This window comes from Uloborus diversus, chromosome 5 (genome assembly GCF_026930045.1).
Source record: "Uloborus diversus isolate 005 chromosome 5, Udiv.v.3.1, whole genome shotgun sequence".
In the NCBI taxonomy this organism is placed as follows: Eukaryota; Metazoa; Arthropoda; class Arachnida; order Araneae; family Uloboridae; genus Uloborus; species Uloborus diversus.
Window position 1 is genome coordinate 126,578,554 of NC_072735.1, and position 20,244 is coordinate 126,598,797.

The window sequence follows — 20,244 nt, forward strand, 5'->3', positions numbered from 1 at the left end:
TATTAGAAGGTCTCGATTAATATTTAAAATGTTAATAACAAGAACTATATATCCTTTTATTACAAAAAAAAATAATTTTTGACTTTCAAGAAAATACTACTATATGAGTATCATTTTTTGAAAATTATCTGAATTACTATTTGCTTTCATCTTCCTGACTGGAATAGACTACATGTGCTACTAAGTAGTTGAAATATTAAGGTATAGGTGGCGCTAAAAGCAGAGTAAATATTTCACCATTTCACTTTACCCCGTATTCCCTAACATTTTTCCTAAATTTGATGTACCGAATTAAATTTATTACTAAATGAAGCATCAGTAATCTGTTTTTTTTCCTCCGGCTTTTTGTAATGAATAAAAAGAAATTTAGATCTCAAAACATTTTTTGAATGCTTTTCTCTTACTTCTCAAATGAGAAAGTTAAGAACTTTTTGGAAATAACTAGAAACTTTACTTTATTTTGAGATGCAAAGGACTAAACAAAACGAGAAAGGAAAAGCAAAAGTATAGTGAGGAGAGTAACTACTTCCGTAGACGTTTTGAAGATAAATGGGAGAACTTAGTAGTTCTTTGATGTAAGAAGTCGTTAATGAGATAAATGATACTAAAAGGATTGCTATGTATCTACAGATAATATAAATTCGAGTTCAATATAACAGACCAGAACATCATCTACAAGTAAATGGACCTACTCTTTTCCCATACCATCAGTGATTTTGTAATAGGTATTTTTATTAGGTTTTGCTTCCAAATTATTCCTAATATGCTATTTCATTTGCAAAAACAATACTTTAAAAACAGTTCGAAAATTTGTTATCATATTGAATACTTTAACTTATTAGATGTTTAGTTTCAGTAAGTGCCAACTATGAAGATATTTTAAAATACATTTGGGATCTTTCTACTCTTTGGAATAAATGTTTTATAACAATGAACTAAAGTATCTATTTTAAGCAAAACCGCTTAATAAATGATCAAGATTTATATGAAATTCAAGTAAAAACAGTTTTATTTTTAAAGGAATTTTATAGATAAGTAGGTTACAAAGATTGAAATCATGTTCAAAAAAAGGTTAAAATACGACAAAAAAGCAGTTTATAATAAGAAAAAAAAAAAAAAAAAGATAAAAAGCAATGCCAAAAATAATAAAATAAATTATACATTAATTTATTTTTATTACCTTACTGATTATTCTACAACGCGAAATTCAGTGATGTCCATCTCTACCAGAAGAGCAATGGCACTAAATCCCCAAACACCAAGAATACTCCCCCAAAAACAAAAGCTCCCTAAAGTAAAAATACCCCTAAAATCACCCTCCCCTCTTAAAATTTAAATGGCGTGGTTTGCAAAATGACCCCTTCCCCCTTGGTGAACACCCCTGAAAAAGTATGTGAGCTCAAAAGGAGAAATTGCTGATTTAAGTTGAACGCCTCCGCATACTTTAAAACAGATTCTGTGATTTTCTTCAGAAATGTGTTTTTGATATGTCCCAATCACAAATGACCTTTGCACTGCGTACTTAAGTTACATATATCTCAAAGAATCACCTTGTGATAGTTACTTAATTTTACTCAAAAAATGCAGATACGAAGTTTGTGCAAGCAGTCTATATACAGTAGAACCTCCTTTAAGGGACACCTCCAAATAAGGGACACCTCTATTTAAGGGACATTTTTTCTGGTCCCAGTCCCTTCGAATGCAGACCTGCATGTATTTACCTCTGAATAAGGGACACTCTATTTAAGGGACAGTTACGGCAAAAACTTTAAAAAATGAATGTGCATGCATACAAAGTATTGAATTTACTGGAATTTAAGAATCTAAAATTCAACTAGTGAAAGTTTGACATTAATGTGTACTGATAGGATGCATTTTTTCAGAGAATTTCATAATGCATGATGATGATAAATTATAAAATTCTTGCTAAAATTTACGCATGTTTTATCTTCTCCTCAATTTATTCGTGTGAGCTGACGGCCGATGGATGGTCAACGGCGCACGGATAACTATGTGTAGAAAATTTTGAAATATAAACATTGATTGAAATTTTTATTGTATTGAATTTTAAATTATATGAAATATAATACGTTTACGCAATGAATGACTTCAAAATAATTAATGTGAGTTACAAAACTATACCATTGCCAAGTTTTTTATTAAGTTTTAATTGTTAAAACAATCAATTTTGAAATTTGAATGATTTTGAATTTCATTCAGTATACATCAATGATTTTTAGCCTTTTATCTTAATGGTTTATGTTTATTACGAAACTAAACTGATTAAATACATTGAATATATAAACTCGAATACCTCCGAAGAAGGGACACCTCCATTTAAGGGACAAAATTTCCGGTCCCCTCGGTGTCCCTTATCGAGAGGTTCTACTGTATATATATTTTTTCAATATGCTTGTTACAATACTTGTTGGAACTGAAGATAGAGAGTTAAAATTGTAAAATATTCTCGATGTTTTGTGTTCTTGTTACATTATTAATGTTGTTTATTGATCAATGTTTAGGCAAATTAACGTTGTTCTATTTTTCTCATACCTTTACTTTTTGTGTGGCAACAGTGTGTTGCCCAATGTATAAAACTGCCGGTCAGCGCTTGCTTCATTTTTCTTCACATGCGCGTGTAAACCTTAACAATGTCTTAACCTGTTTTTAATAAATACAGTTTTTTGTTTTAATCTTGTGCTGTCTCTCGACCTTTAATTCAGTTAAATTATGCTGAATAATTCAGGGCATTCAGGGCATTGGTTAAATGTCCCGTACGTGCAACCCTCAAGTTAAGAAGGTATTCAGACTTAACAATACTCGTATATAAGGGAAAAAAATCGTTGTTTAACTGTTTGATTTTTAAAGCTACATTTAAAAATTTTTCTCTTTCAGTTAATAACTTTAATTATGTGTCCTTTGTCCTCAAAGAAATGTTGGTCATTTTACTTCGGTTACAAAAAAATATCCACAACAAACTGAGATAAAAAGTAAACATTAACATAAGAATGGAAAGCACTAACCTTTAACTTTCGTAGTATTCTTCATAGAGTATCGTTTAGGAAAGAATCAAATAAGATACAGTAAATCTTGATAGGAATTCTAAAAGGAATGAGAAAAACCCCAACAAGAAACCAATGAGAAAAACAAAAATATAAGAATTCCATTTCTTTTTACATTGAAGCATGTTCACAACATGTATATCTATTTAGCCTAGTAAATATTACCAATATATAAAACTAAAAATATTTTTTCTTCAACAAGGGGGGTTGGAAACTATTTACAGTAATACGTATCATTTAGTAAACGCTCATCAAAACAAGTCATAGTATTCAGTTAAAGGTTCTTATCGTTTGGTTCCTCATCTTTTACTTATTTTTGGTTCAATAGTTTCCTTTCTCCCGAATTACAATATGTAAAATGTTGAAATTTCAGAAAAAGAAGACTTGGTAGAAATATTTATAGTGAGAAATTTTTCATTGAAAATCAAACTTAGGAAAAAATAAACTAATGTGCAGCAAAAAGAAAAAAAAAAGAAAGACAAATAGATAACTATATTTTATTTTTTAGTTCTTTCATAAACAAAATTACACAGAAAAGACGAAAAAAAATTTACAAGAAGCCCAAAAATTAAGTAGATTCCTTTGAGCAGACTCATCAACACTTGTAACAGTTGCCACTATTCTTCAGGATGTAAAGAAATTACTGAAAGCAGTTAATTTCATACAGGGGTGAAGAATATTTAGAGGTATAACAAGACAAAAGTATACATGAAATACACCACCAGCTCAGTCAATTCCAGCCGAGGACTGCAGTTTCGTGATTATTAGCACTCATCAGCCCGGCATAAGAGTGACTGAGCTGGAGGTGGAAAACCTCTTAAGGAAGCCAAGAGTGCCAAACAAACTGGTAGCTAATACAGAATTAGCACTGACCAGAAAAGTGACCGAAACAATGGTTCGGTTCAACTCGAATATTGAAGCCAAGGCGGGTATATTCAGTAAGTTACCGCCCTATAGACATGGCTGAGGCAGAAATACATGAAATATACTGCCAGCTCAGTCAATTCCAGTCGAGGACTGCAGTTTCGTGCTTATTAGCACTCATCAGCCCGGCATAGGAAATGAATGAGCTGGAGGTGGAAAAGAACTGAAGACCAATACATTTAACTTGCCAACAACTATGTGATGTATCTAATCAACTCAAACTGAGTTCGCCACATCAGAAAAAATGCTCAAAGTTTAAGAAAATTTAGAACTAGTTATTTTAAACGCAGTTGTACATGTACATATTTATTTATTTATTGCAGCATTTAGTTTTATTTATGAAAAATATGTATTTTATCACACTTAGAAAATAACACAAGAAATGCCTGCTTATTTTGCGATTTAGGGTGTAATGCTTAATTCGTTCGAATACGCTACCTTGCGGTGATTAACAATACTGCCGAAAAAGGTAAAGCAATCCATTCCACGTGTTTTATTTGCGGTAAATTACAGGCTTCAGACAGTAGGTGGTGCAATGTAATTTCAGAAGAGTAGAAAAGAAAGCATCCCACAAACACGATGAAAAATTACTGTCATTCACCAAGTGTCAAAGCAAGTTATAAGTCATGGCATTTGTTTTACCTTTTTCATCCTCCATTAGACAGTGGATGCAGCGCCTCCTGTAGTTTGAGTTGCGAATTAATCGTCATGTGATAAAACATTAGGAATTTAAAAGAAATTCTCCTCCTCCCTTTCAAAGATCATTTTTCGGAGTACTTATAATAAAATGCATGGATTTTCCTTAGGATAGGTCATGTATTGTTAATTCAAATAGCAAATGTCTAAACTCCAAAGTTAAAATGCTTCTCTTTGGCTTATCAGTGAAAATAAACATTTAAAGGAACACTTGTTATAAAAATTGTTTTCTAAATGTAGTTTAACGCATACGTTTCTGAAAAAAGAAACGTTAAATATTTTTGCAAGTATTGTAACCGTAAAATTGACTATTGTGCAAACCACAAAATTCCAACTGTGTTATTGTTTTCCAGTACTATTTCCTTTAATAATATGTTTTCAAAACAGAGTTTGAAGATATTCAAATTTAGTTTTTGCTTACTGTGGGTTTATTTCTTCGTTGAAATAACTTCACGTACAAAGCTTTTTCTTTTGCACTGTATGAATATTTTGAATATCTTACCACCATTATAAATACAGAGAAGTAAACCGAAAATAAACAAGAGTCGGTGAAGGCGTAAAAAGTTTTTTTTTTTTTTAATGTTTATAAATAAAAATGTATAACGCCATCTTTTGTTGATTTGGTTCTCTTTTTGAGGGTGACATGACCTTTTTTCCATACTCTTCCCCAATATGTGAGGAGAAGTTTGCTTGAATAAAGAACAATGCATGCGAAAGGGTTTTCTTTAGTCGTATGAGGAAATATTTAAAGAACGCACAAAAAACGATGACGCTTTAACAGCTCAAAGCACAAACTCTGAAGGTTTCTTTTCTTTTCTTTTCTTTTTTTCTCCGGGTGCCGGGTGTTTTATCTGATATTGTTTAAGGGTACAAAAATATATTTCGGTAAGGCGAATAACTTGAGTGCGAAAGGCACAAATCATTGCGAGAATACATACAAGAAAAAAGGAGCAATTGGATAATTTCCGAAATTTTTAAAAAGAATTTATCCTGAAAGAATATGTTTAAAAATTTTGGATTTAAGCATATTTTTCATAAAATAAAAAAAGTGAAATATTTATTAACAATATTTTAATCGGTGAGCAGCTTCAATTTCATTTTTAATGCTATAGCGCATGACATCACAAGTGATGAAATGCCATTCACTGCTACCATTTGCGCACAGCGCAATATTTAAGTTTTGCTTCTTTATTCTCATGTACTGGCAAAGCGGTTGAAGGCAAGCGTAGAGTGCAATGTTTAATTCTCTCCTTTATTATCATGTGCTGGCAACGCGGTTGACAGCAAAGCATTATAAACATTCAGGACGCCATTAGAGTAGTGCTCCAAATTGCATCACTTGTGATGTCATAAAGACCACGCCTTTTTTTCCAAAATTGGACATTTTAAAAATTTAAATAAGAAATAACTGTTGTGAAAATAAAAGATTTTTCTGGCTCCATTCTATATTTATTGTTTATTCTATCAATTCCAGTGTTACGTTAGTGTGACTAAAAGTGGTACTTTTGACTAAAGGAAACACCCCCATTCTATACCCGTCCTGAAGTTAAAAAAAAATGTTCTGAATACCATGGAAAAGTTATTTGTTGCATTAAATTTATTTGATGGACCACCAGACTCCCAATAAAGACTCGTTAAAGAAATAGGGGTTAAAATCTGTACTGAGCTGGCATAAGGAGAACAAGCAATTAAAGCCAAATTGCTGAAAAAAATAAACTGAATTATTTGTTCGACTTTTATACACATAAATAGGACAACAACATCAATGCCTGTGAATGAAGAAAACTGCAGTTAATTGATAAAAGGAATTATAAATTAAAATAAAACAAACAAGAAGTTTTGTCTACATCTAAACGAATCTACACTGTAAAAACGATTCAGAAACGTTCCTGGAAAATTATGGGCAGCTAATGTGCCCAATTTCTGCCAGTAACATTTCTTGCAAAAACTAGAAAAGTTTTCCGCTAAAAGATAGTAACCCTCCTGAAATTATCCGTTAATCTTTCTGAAGAATTTGGAAATATCTTCGGTTAAAGCCAGTCAGGAACCTGCAATGAAAATTAGGCACGTTTAAACGTGATTGATTAGAAACTTCCTGATCACTAAGAAAGCTCCAGAAGCATCAATGCAACCATAGCCAAAGCTAAGGCAGAATTGCAAGTGAGAGCCAAGCATCATTCCATTAACTGCAATTTTTGCTTGCAAAGCTGCAACTATCCAGATACTTACTAGCTCTCATTTGGAGCTTAGTCAATCTGGACGGGCCGTAATCAACTAAAGCCGATATACCTAATAAACGCACTCAGTCAGTCTTTAAACCGTTGGCTAAAATATTTTTCCCAACAGTGAAATTCAGCATTCGTGCAACTTTTAGGAATTCAGGAAATTTTCTTGAAAAGATATTTGATTTTACGGGGAAATACATGAAAACCCGTGAAATCCCGAAACGTTACACGGAAATAATCAGTAACGTTTTGGACTTTCTTTACAGTGTACTTTCACCAATATCGACTCTCTAGTATCAAATCAATCTTTACTAATAATAAAGCTGAAAGTCTCTCTGTCCGGATCTCTGTCTGTACATCTCTCTGTCCGTCTGGATGTCTGGATCTCTGTGACGCGCATAGCGCCTAGATCGTTGGGCCGATTTTCATGAAATTTAGCACAGAATTAAATTTATAGCATGGGGGTGTGCACCTTGAAGCGATTTTTTCGAAAATTCGAATTTGTTCTTTTTTTATTCCAGTTTTAAGAATGTTTTCTCGAGCAAAATTATCATAAGATGGACGAGTAAATTACCAAGTCATCATAGTGTGGAACCATAACAATTGGCGAGAAATTCACCATACATTATTTGTAAATATACAGGCGAACCAAAAGACCTTTTAATTTTCTACTACCCGCAAATTCGTGCGGGTACCACTAGTATTCTATAAATTAGCTGATACTGCGAATTCCATCAAACGTAATTTTTTAACAGTTTCAGCTGATTTCTAGAAACAGAATATGGCTTGCTCATTTTAAGAAATGCACACGTAAAAAAAATGAATAAAGTAACCGTAAAGTAAAATAAAATAGCAGCTTTCAATTATTTGTTTCAGCAATTTTGATAAAGAAAAGCGACTTGATCTTTTTAGAAACATGGGTCCATAATAAGGCCAACCCGGAACAAAAATTACTTCTCGCAGAATTGAAGACAAAAAAAAAAAAAAAAAAAAAAAGGCTAAAAGATTGTATCAAAATAAAAAGCATTGAAAAATTCTTTACTATCAATACAAAAACATATTCAGCTACATTGAGGCAGTAAGAAGCAAAAGGATGTAAGTGGAAATTTTTAAGTTTTGGGAAAAATGCGTCCTAGGTAGACTTTCATTGAATTTTTTTTCTAAATCATGCTATACAGCAGCACTTACCAGGGCTACTAGTACTATGTCTTGCCCCAAGACAGAGGAGAGGTTCATCTACCATGTGTACTGGTTATCTGAAAATTTTTAATTTTACCACTTACGTCCCTTAGCTTGTCACTGCCTCATTTGATTACCTCAAAAACATTTCCGAAAATTCCATGTTTACTTCTATGGCAAAGAGAGCGATCTATCAGCATATTCGATACAACTGATAATTTGTAATTTGTTTTATTTATTTATTTATTTATTTATTGAACTCTCGCGCACAAATCGTACACTTATATGCAGTACTGGATTATATCCCACATCCGATATTTCGGTGTCATATATATAAGGACACCGGCCAACTAATAAGGCGACCCATGGTCATGGTGCACAATCTACTTTTCTGGGCCATCCAATCACGGGAAAAAATGACGATAGACAACGACATTTTTCCTTTTCAATTCGTCAATTAGATAAATTGGGCCTCAAGAACAATTAAAGCCCCCGTTCTTTATTAAAAAATATCGTATCATTATTTTATATAGTATCATAATTTGTGATTTTGGAATTTAAACTTCGTGTTTGGCAACACCAACACTAGTTTAGTTAAGCTTGCGTTCTTGTAAATAAAGGTTTGTTCTTTTTAATCTTGTGTTCGTCAGTGTTCTGTTCATGAAGGAATTTTCAGATCGAGTATTCTATTGTACGCAGTACTGCATTATTGTACCACAAGTCATTATACTTTATACTAGTAAACTGCAGTGAATTATGAAGAAATAAAACTTACTGTAAAACATGATCAGGTATTTTTGACATCTATATCTTCCGCATAACATTTGCTACACTGTTGTCAGGCAATCAAAAACTGTTTCTGACAACGCTTTATCATCACTTAGGCTTTTTGATGAAAATGAAGTCCCAATCTAGGGAATTTTTGTTATGCTACATCAGAAAAAAAGAGGTGCGGTTTATGGTCTTACTGGTCTACATGGTCTTACCTGGCGCACACAGATTACATGCATATTGATACCATACACTATGGGAACTTTGCGGAACCCCTCTTATCTTCTTACGACACCCCAGGGTGCCGGAGCACCCAATTTGAGGACATCTGCTCCATATAGAAAACAAGCTCAGCTCACATGTATTACGCAACTCATTTCGCAATTAACATCACAGAAATTAAAAGCATTATTTAAAACTGTTTCATTGTCTTTACAAATGTTCACAAATTTGATCGTACCAGTAAAAATTTGTCAAGATATTTTCAAAAAAAAAAAAAAAAAGTAAATAAATATTTTCATTTGTATAAAATTGTTAACACTTTCCTTCAAAATTATGCACTTTATGTATTTTTTCCACAAACATCTTCATTCTATATTTCAGATAAAAATCTTTTTTAGTCTACTTTTAAAGTTTGGTAGTAATTCAGTTAGGAAAAATCAAACATTAATCTAACACTCCTATACCTTTCATTTTACATCCTTTCATGAAAAATTGATTTAATCTTTATTTTTTGTGATTATTTTTCATTTTGTGTCGTCTTAAATAATAAATCTAAACGCAGAAAATCAAAACAGCGTAACTCGGTCTGCCTAAGGGTTTTTTCTTTAGTGCTTTTCTCACTCGAGAACTTTTATTTTTAGCTATTTTTTTTTATCGCAGTTTATAATATCTAACTCTAAGGAAATTAAGAGCTGACTTTAAAATATTTCTCAGGATATTAACCAAAAAATAATCGAAGCTTTATGTGAATTTAAACAGGCTTCCAAATTTTAATTAAAAAATAAAGACTTTTTTTTATCTCTTTAGGTTTGTATATTTTACGTTTTTACATATTAATTTAAGGCCGAAGAAGATTCTTTAAACGATTTTTTTTTCGAGAAATATTTGATGTTATGAGTGCAAATGAACAGAGAACGGTTACATGAAACAAGTTTAATTTCGTGATGAAAACTTGAAAATGAACTAACCTAGTGGTATGGGAGTAGAACTAATTGCACGTTAAAAACTGACACTGATAAAATAAATGTCCTGGATAAGACCGTGAGATTTTCGTTTTATTTTGATTTGAATTAACGAACAAAACAAAGTCATCATTTGCACATTAGTAAATAAAATACTTAAAAAATCACTTTACATTTGAGTTTGTCACAAAGCCTTACAAAAGCAAAATCACGAAGGCTTACAAAAGTCAGGATAAGGCGGTACTTTACAGGGGACACAAAACAAAGTACGTACTGGCTCGTCAAACACTGCAAAAATTAATACTGCGGAAATTTAAAATTTAATGTATATGTATATAAAAAAAGAATCCTCATAACTATAGTAGCCAATATCACTGATCGAGTAACGCCCTGACGTCATATCATTTTTGAGCTACGTGGAAATACGCTTACGGACACACACATACACACCATCAAACACAAACTGAATTGAATCGGCATGCGTAATTTTTAAGATGTAATGTGTTAAGCTCATTTACTTTTGATTAAGTTGATTCTGTAAAATATATTTCTTGTGAACATTGTACATTGTTATTTATGAAACAAAAGGTACCAAGGCAGCTACTTCATAAATGTGATGTATAAGGCAATTTAAACGATCTTCTAGTAAAAAGATGGAGGGGGGGGGGGGTAACGACAGGAAGCAGCATTTAAATTAGGCAATTATAAAGGGGACAACACAAAATGTTATAATAATAAATCTGTAAACGCAACTTTTATAGTTGTCATAGTTTTGCGTACCTTTTTCATTTTATTGCGAAAGACAAATACAAATGTGACGACCGACAACAGGCTCTTGGCCCAGCTAGGCTGGTCCTAGTCGATTTATTAGTCCCCAATGAAGATCAATGGCCCTCTTAAAGCTATCCACCCCCTTGCTCATCACCTTCTCTTCCGGTAAGCTGTTCCAAGTGCCCACAACCCTACTAAAGAGGTAGTTTTTCCTTATTTCCAGGTTAGCCAGAGATTTGAATAGCTTAAAACTATGACCTTTCGTCCTGCTTTCGGTGTAAAAATTCATTCCATTAACATCATTCATTTTAATAAATTTAAACAACTGAATCATATCCCCTCTGATCCTTCTTTGCTCCACGCTATACATATTAAGCCTATTAAGTCTAGTATCATAATCTAAATCTGAAAGTCCCCTTACTAGTCTTGTTACCTTTCTTTGAACCCTTTCCAAAACACAAATATCTTTCCTCAGACAAGGCGACCAAAACTGCACAGCATACTCCAAATGAGGTCTAACTAAACTCCTATATAAAGACAGAAGAACCATCTTATGTTTGTTTGAAATAGATCTATTGATAAACCCAAGTGGAAGTATTGCATAATACGCGTAGAAGTAATTAAAAAAAAAACATTAAGTCGTTTATTTATTGCTTAACCCAATAAGTCGCACATGATAAAATTATTTTTGCTCTTACACAAGGATAACAACTTACGAACTATACGTATTCAAATACTCAACAAACATAAAAAAGAAAATAATTTACTCGTATAGATGGAATCATATACTTTCCTTCTATGCGACTAAATTATTTAACTTAACCCTCGCGAAAATTCTCAAGAAAGATTAGGTGCAACGTGCTCTTGACAAGAGACGGAACAGAACGATTTCTAGCTATTCAAGGAAGACTGCAGTGGCTCTCTCTAGAGGTCTCACTGAACCTGACTGTTTGCCAGACCATCTCCATAGAATCAGAGTGGTGATTTCCCAAGAATGTTCTTTACGTGAGTCTAAAAAAGCAATGACTTATGAACATTGCCAAAGCTGTATCGTGCTCTCACAATATGAGGACTTAAGCAAATTGTTGAAAAGTACTGGGGAGCCCGTGAACTAATAGCTTAGGTGGTAATGTTCGGCATTTGTAAAACAAGTACAAATATTTCTGGGGAGCATATTCCCCCAAGGGTGCAACCCCTAGTACCACCAAGATCGCCGTAAAAATTTTAATTGCTCAATTTGGCCTATGACCCCTCCTCCCTCCCCACAAGGTGGGCGCCCATGAATCCCCATATGTATATAATAGCGAATTCCCTGATCGAGTAACACTCCTGGCGTCACCAACAATGAATCTCGCTCCGCAGCACGATAATTTGACAACATTTTTTGGTAATGTTTGACATGCAGGGAGATGCTTTATTTTGACAAGGCTGAACTGGATCCGGTATAACTGTTTTACTGGTAAGACTCACTTTAGGAGAATGAAGAAACGAAAAAGTATTCAACTATGAACGCTATATACTGGTGTTTATAGTTAATCTACTACAGTTAGAGTTAAAATTCAAACTATCAAAATATCACCAAACAAGCAATTGCTTCGTTCAAATGCAGAAGAAATTTTCGCCCGTCACATCTTGACGGGCGATCTTCTAGTATTTAAATACTTATTCAAATAAAAATAATACAAAACAAATATTCTAAATTCTGCGTTCTATGTATTTTGAACTAAATTTGTGAATAAATTCATTCGAAAAATAATAATATTAAGTTTTAAAAACCAAACATATAGTTCAACACAAATATTTAAATCTTATTTTGAACATTATTTCATCTACAACATCTTTAAAAATGTTTTTCATACTGTCGCAATTAAATACGATGCAAAAGCTAACCAACCTTTTTAAAGGCCGCACACGAAACTCACGGAGGCAGCACGTACCCCACGTCTGCTCTAAGGTTTAGCCTATTTTTTCCCAAGTTAAACCCTTAAAAGCGACGGACGTATTTGAATTGATACGCCCAGTTCATCATCTGAATTCTCTGAAAACAAAATGGTTGCCTCAAGGTACTCCAATCATTTTTGTTCTAAAAACATCATTTTAAAACCAATTTGTAATCAGACCTAATTGCACACCCTTACATTGTCCTCTGTTATTAGTTTTCCAAAATTTGAACTCATTTCATCACTTTATGCACTTACTTATATGCATTTCCTGAAGAGTAAATACACGTTGAAAAAATCTATACATATAATAAAATAAGATGTTTGTGTGTGTGTGTGTGGCGCGCTTCCCGGGAAAACGGTAAGGCCTAGAAAGATGAAATTTGGTATACAGGTGTAGTTTTTGCTGAAGTTGTGCACCTCGGGCTTCGATTTTTGATATTTTAATTAGAAAAAAAGTTATTTAATGTTTTATGTGATTTTTAGCACTTTTTAGTACTTTTAACCTCACAGACCCCGAACCAATCGCGCCAGACAAATATTTTTGGTACTATAGTGTCGGAAATTTAATTTTAAATGTGATGAACAGAAAAATTTTGAAAATAGAGCAATTTTTGTATTTTTTATGAATTTTTGAAAAAACCTTTAATTTGCATGCTCTTCTGGGTTTTATTTTTTTCTAATATCATCCTGCGAGAAGTATCAAAGCCTCATTTCTGAAATTTAAGTTGGTAATAGTAAAAACATTTCGCCCTCTTCAGAAGAAAAAAGTTCTTAAAAATACGCAATAGTTTTTTTTTTTTACAATTTTTTTAATGCTGAACACATCATGTTTTTTCACGCATCAGTCGAAAAAAGCGTTCTTCAATCTTTTATGCCTGTGACGTCACTACTTGGGTTTCGATTCGATATTTACGATGGAATCTGAATCGCAAGCAATGTTAATCTTTTTTTTTACTATATAGCTTACTTCTACATTTTCTGACGTGATGACCACGTGTTTTTTCGGCAGCGCTTGCTTTCTTTCTTTCCTTTTTTTTTTGTTTTTGTTTTATTTAGGGATTGCATTTATTTCTTTTTCCATCCCCCCCCCCCAAGCTGGACCTTTCCCTGTATCTATATTACGTTACATTTCATAGTTGTGCGCATTAATTCAATAAAAACAGCGAGTTTTTTTAATCTTTGTCAAACGCTACTTTTTGCACACTACGGGGAATTTGAGCTTTTTTTTTTTGCTCTACTTAAATTTAAAAAAAAGCGATTTTTTGAGTGTTCTTTGTTTTTATTAGGAAATGGGTGAGGAGGTCAAAATAAATAGAGATGGATAAGAAAATGTAGAGATAGATTGTAAAGGTAGATAGCCGCCGAAGGCGGCAATCTTGGCGTAAAAATGTGAATGGCACAAAAAAAAGATAAAGATGGATTGATTAATACTGCTGCCAAATTTATTTAAACAACCGCCGAAGGCGGCAAACTTGAAGTAAAAAGGTAAATGACAAGTTAGCCAAACAGCCGCCGTAGGTGGCTGCTTGCACATTGGATGTCAATGCCCCCTCCCTCCCCCACATACATCATGACTTTGAAAAAACAATGCTTTCACATAAAAGTGGAAGTGCTTTTTGTTATTATTCGACAACATTTGCATGAAGGGTACGTCGTTTGTGTCTCCCCTCCCCCTCCTTTAAAAATATTCCAAACGACGAAACTGGAGACAGATCTAGAAAATATTTTATTCAAATTATTAATGATATAGATAGATATAGATTGATTGACACCGCCACGAAATTTATTTAAGCAGCCGCCGAAGGCGGCAACATTGGCGTAAAAAAAACGAATGATAATACTGATTCATAGAGAAAAACATTGATTAATGTCGTCGCTAAATTGTTTAAGCAGCCGCCGAAGGCGGCACCCCTGGCGTAAAAAGGCGAATGGCGTAAAAAGCCGGACCAGCTGGTCGCCGCAGGCGGCTAGTATTAAATAAATGCAAAAAAAACCCGACTGCGTAAAAAAAAATAAATAAATAAAAATAAATAAATAAAAAAGAAAAAGTATAAGCCCAGTAGTTTAGAATCTCATTAAGTACTACTGAATAACAACACCATTGAAATAGTTTTATAATCGTACACAGATAAGACAAATCATAAATTCAAAAGCAGAGTAAAAGTATCAGTAGTCGAGGTCCATTCCATTCTGCATCACGGAACCCCGTAAAATTTGAATGGGCCCTGACTGTTGATCTGACTATTCTGATTTTGAATTTATGATTTGTCTTATCTGTGTACGATTATAAAACGATTTCAATGGTGTAGTTATTCAGTAGAACGTAATAACATTATAAACTACTGGGCTTATACATTTTTCTTTTTAGTTTTTTTTTTTTTGCTTTTTGTGCAGTCGGGGTTTTTTTTATTTAATAATATTTTATTTTACACTTTTTAGTTAATTTTCATTGACGTAGTTATTATGATTATAAGAAGGCACATTTCGCAATCATGTCATTTCATTGAGAGTATTTGTATCGTCTTGCGGTGTTCTAAACTACTGATAATTAGTTCCTCTATGGACCTAACTCGGCTTAAAGTTACATGTGCGTGACCTTCAGAAAAAATTCACGAACTTTAGTCAACCACAGCACAGGTATATAAACAGCCTGTACAACTCATGATGACGCGAGCTATGAAACGTCCAGTCATTCAAATCTTTCTCGCAAAACTAAAAAAGCCTATCAATAAAGTACGTGTCGCAAAACTCAGTCCCCAGAATCACGACAAAAACAAATGTAATATGTTACGAGATGAAAATCGAATATGTAGACTTTCTTTCTTTTGGTGCTTGTTGAACGGTTTATTTTGATGAGGACTACAATCTCAGTGTCTTGATTCCCTTACGCATGACACATTTTTTATTACAGTACAGAATAAATTTAAACAACGCATGAAAGACTTTATATTAGAAAAACCTGCATTTGTCGTGGGCTGTGTCGCACGCTCGCAGCGTGCGACATGATCCCGAAATGACAAAATGGCAACTTGTAGTTTGAAATGATGAATGTTGATTACTGTCATGTGTTTAGTGACACTCCCAAGGTTAAGACAAATCGATTGACGTAAGTATTACCAAAATTGGCCAAGGTTGTTAGCCTCCATAACGCCATATAGGAACAAACATACATACATAGACTTATAAACGCATTACCCTCCTTTGCGTCACGCACGCGCCAGTCGGGTAACGCCACATGGGAACAAACATACATACATAGACTTATGAACACATAATACTTCTTTGCGTCGCGCACGCGCAGCCGGGTAAAAAGAAGATGAATGTTTTATTTGAATATAAGTGTTAAGTAGAATTTAGTACAAAATATTGCAAGAAAAAATAAGAGTCTTATAGTGTAATCAAAATTAAATTTTTTTAAAAAGAATATATGAACATAATTATGAGGATTTTATCATAACAGCTTCCGAAGCATCCACGACTTAAAAACTTTTATGCATAAAAATGCTTTTGAAATCTTAAAAATTACTTGATTTCATGCAGTAAAACATCAAAATTTTTCGTTTAGTATGGTGTAAATAATCACCAAAAAACTACTTTAATGCCATATAAAAAAGCTGTTAGTCATTATTTATTATTTCTTTAAAAGAAAAAGGAAGCACTTAAGATAATTTCTAGTTAAGAACAGAAAAGTATACAGTTATTATGGGTATAAAGATACAAAGTTTTACACATAGCCATTACCATACAGTTAGGCCAATATATGTATACGTATTTCAATTTTCTGATTATTCCAAAGAAAACACTAAAAACAACTTCTATGGGAAAATGTATGCATAAGAAGACAAAAATGTTACGATGCCTTTTGTAAGGTAGGTATATTTTCCCTGTCAACAATCGAAAGGAATTTTCTTTTCTTTTTGAATGGTATTCATTAAAGAAGAGAACAATAGTTCAGGGATTTGAAGAAGACAGTTAAACACATGTTGGTCGAGTAGAAAAGAAATTAACACAATTTCTAAAACAGAACTCATAAAATAATTTTTATGCCCTGTAATCGAACAAAAGCTAATTGGTTCAGAATCAGACATCGAAAATAATTCCTCTATATTTATTTGAAGATAAGCGTTTCAGACAGCTATTAGTAAAAAATAAGAAAATAACTTAATTTATGCATAAGCATTTACTCAGATTTCCCATGCGAATCTTTTCGTTGTTTATCAAACCAAAACAATGCATCGATTAGGGAAACTGCTGAGTGAAGGTAATACTTCTGGACTTTATCCGAAACACAGCATTAAAATCTTTATTCTAAGGCACAGATAATTTATTGGATCCGTCACTTTATTAATATTCACTAACTAGTAGTTAAACTTAGGGTTTGACTTTGTGCAAAAGATGAATAATGGATTTGTTTTAAAAGGTTTTGAAAACGTTGCACCAAGCACGGATTGTCCATTAATCACATCTGTAATGCAATTGTTAATACAATAAACTGATTTATATAGGTAAACCGATTGCTTGGATTCCATTTGGTATTTGAACGTAGTATTTCATTTGTAGTACAATATGACTTTGCATCTAGCTGTAATAAAGTGCAAGCTCTATTGCTTTCCATTTAGTACAACAGTAATAGGGTAATTGCACGAAAAAACAGACATTTTGTAACACACGTGAGAGCTCTATATTTCATTTGAAAGCTTGGAATAAACAAATGTTATGCGTTGGCCAGCCAGATCTCTAGACCTAACCGCTGGTGATTTTTTATGGGGGTTTTTCGTCAAAGACAGTCTTTATACCCCACCATTCCCTACAACATTTCCAGAAACTGAAAGACCGCATATGTGTATTATTACGAAAACTCGACAGTGAAACACTCCAAAATATAGGAAACTATGCACTGTTAAAACTACAGGTTGCGTTTGGCACCTGTCAGGGGTGAAACGCTTGTTCACCAGCGACACCCGATAGAGAGCCGAAATTGCACCCTTAGCAAGGGTGAAAAACTGGCTCCCTTCACCCAACGTGCACCGTAGGTGAAAAGATGGTACCCTAGGTGAGAAAAATGGCACCTTTATTGCTTCCTATAGGGATTCCCCCCCCCCCCCTTGTTGTGTGCGTTTTTGAATACAATTGTGTTTTATTTATTTTGATTTATATATACGAAGGCATTTGATCACATTTCATCTTTCGAACATAGTTTAGAAGTGTTCATGACTTTAATTTGTCTGTTCGTGCACTAACTTTCTTATATTCACACTTGAATTGCTCAGTAATTAATATGTTGTTGACAATTTTTACTATAATCCGTACCGAAAATGAACAGGGAAGGTATTTATCAATCATTTGCCGGAACAACCAGAAATATTAGGTAACATTAGATTAGAATCATAGGAAAATAAAAGCGTTTCATAAACGTTTAAAATTTTAATCGAGCGTAACTTATCAATACTTATTGTAAGATTCGATATTTGAGTATCCTTATGCGTACAAGATAAATACTAATTTAAAAGCCCTTCTTTCCAATGTCAAGTTTTCCCTCAGATTAAAAATAAAAACGAGTAGATAACTACATTCGCTTCATGCAATAACGCCTGAGAAAGATACGTTAACCAAAACACGATTTGAAACTCATGAGTCAAACGCTGAGTGAGAGATTTCTTTTCACGCAGTTATTTTTTTTCTCTGCCTTTGCTGCTCTATTCGTTTCCACTACGTAGTTATTTCATTGAGAAGAAATAGACATTGGTATATAGGCTGTTTACGTCGATGCATTTTTATTCCGGAATTAGCAATTCAATTATCAGTTGATTTAAACGTTTTTATTTTTAATGTTGTTGTTGTTCAAGATAGTACTGATAGATAGTTTTAGGTAACAGTTTTGCAGGATATAAATAGCAAGATATTAATTACTTACTAAGGTAAACTGAACAATAAGCAGTTGTCAACATACTTTAATCACTTTAAATATGTTCGAAAGCTCTAAGAGTTGCAATATGATCAAATGCCTTTACTTACGCGAGAGTTCGAAGATTAATCCACGAAATTTTCAGTTTTGTTCTTCATTCGATGTGAAAGTAAATTTCGTTGCAACTTCCTTCGTTCGCCATTCAAACTGAAGTTGTCGTTGGACGATAAGTCAGAGCGCATGCGCAAGGAGTCGCTCTCCTATTGAATGGTCTTTTAGCACTTTTGTTGACGTCGTTCACCCACTGAGGAACCAAAAGCACCTTAACGACACTTCCTAGCCTCTGTTTCACCCAGAGGCACCGTTTTTTCACCCTAGGGTGAAATTCTTTACCCCTGTGGCACTCCTGGTTTTAACAGTGTGGAACGAACTAGAATACAGATTAAATGTGTGTCAAGTTACTAAAGCGTGAAAAAAAACTTGGAAGGTTTATCTTCATCTTTTTGTAACCTTCACAGTGGTAAGTGAAATAGTTTATGGAAAATAGGTTTTTAAATACGGGACATTATTTCATGCTAACCTTGTATTATTAGGTAAAAAATGCATTATTCATTAATGCAGCAGAAAAAGTCAGAATCATTTGAAACTAGATTGTTTTATAAAGCTTTTATTATAATCGATACTTTTTAGCAAAATATTTTTAATTTAGTAATCATTCCTATTTAAATGAAATGCAAAAGTCATTTTTTAATTACCGCAAAAATAGCACGATTATATATGTCAGCTCCAGAGGCGTGTGCAGAAATTTTGGGACTCGTCTCTTGAACGTCTCTAATGACTTCTACGGGCCCCCTCCCTATTGTTTACTCTATTAGAAATGACGTTCCAATAGTGATCTCTGAAGTGAACTGAAGAGGAACCTTGCTAAACGCAAACCAAAACTGTAAACTGAAACGCGAACTTTCAAATCCAAACCAAAACTTTTTCATTTTTGTTCCGCGTTCGCGTCCATATTGTAAAACAGTCAGTCTCTCTCGAACCACCGTAGTGTGTAGATATGTGATGTAACGTTAGCTAATAAATGTATTTAATTTCTTTATTAGTTAAATTATTGAGCAGTGACTACATAAAGCATGTAATAATGACAACACTACACAATTAAAGGAAATATAAAATGATTATAGAGAGAAGGCCCAACGTGAACTACAGATGAACAAATGAAGGTAAGCTCTTTGCTTATCTATTATCATCATGTTTTATTTAAATTGATTTCATATAAATGGATAATTATTATTAGAATGGCATACCGAGTCATAACAGATTATGAGACTGATGCGCTCTTTCGCTCGGATCTCATTTAAAGGCAAAAGCTAATTAATACAATTGAATTAAATTATTATAATATCCAAGCACATCTAATAAAGGTCAGAAAAACGGTATAATTAAAATGGCTTCTTCTTCAAAAGAAAGCTTTACAATTGATAAATTAAATCAAAACAATTATGCCGTGTGGAAATTCAAAGCTGAAATGCTTCTCATTAAAGAAGATTTGTATGACCATATAATCGGTAATCCACCGAACCC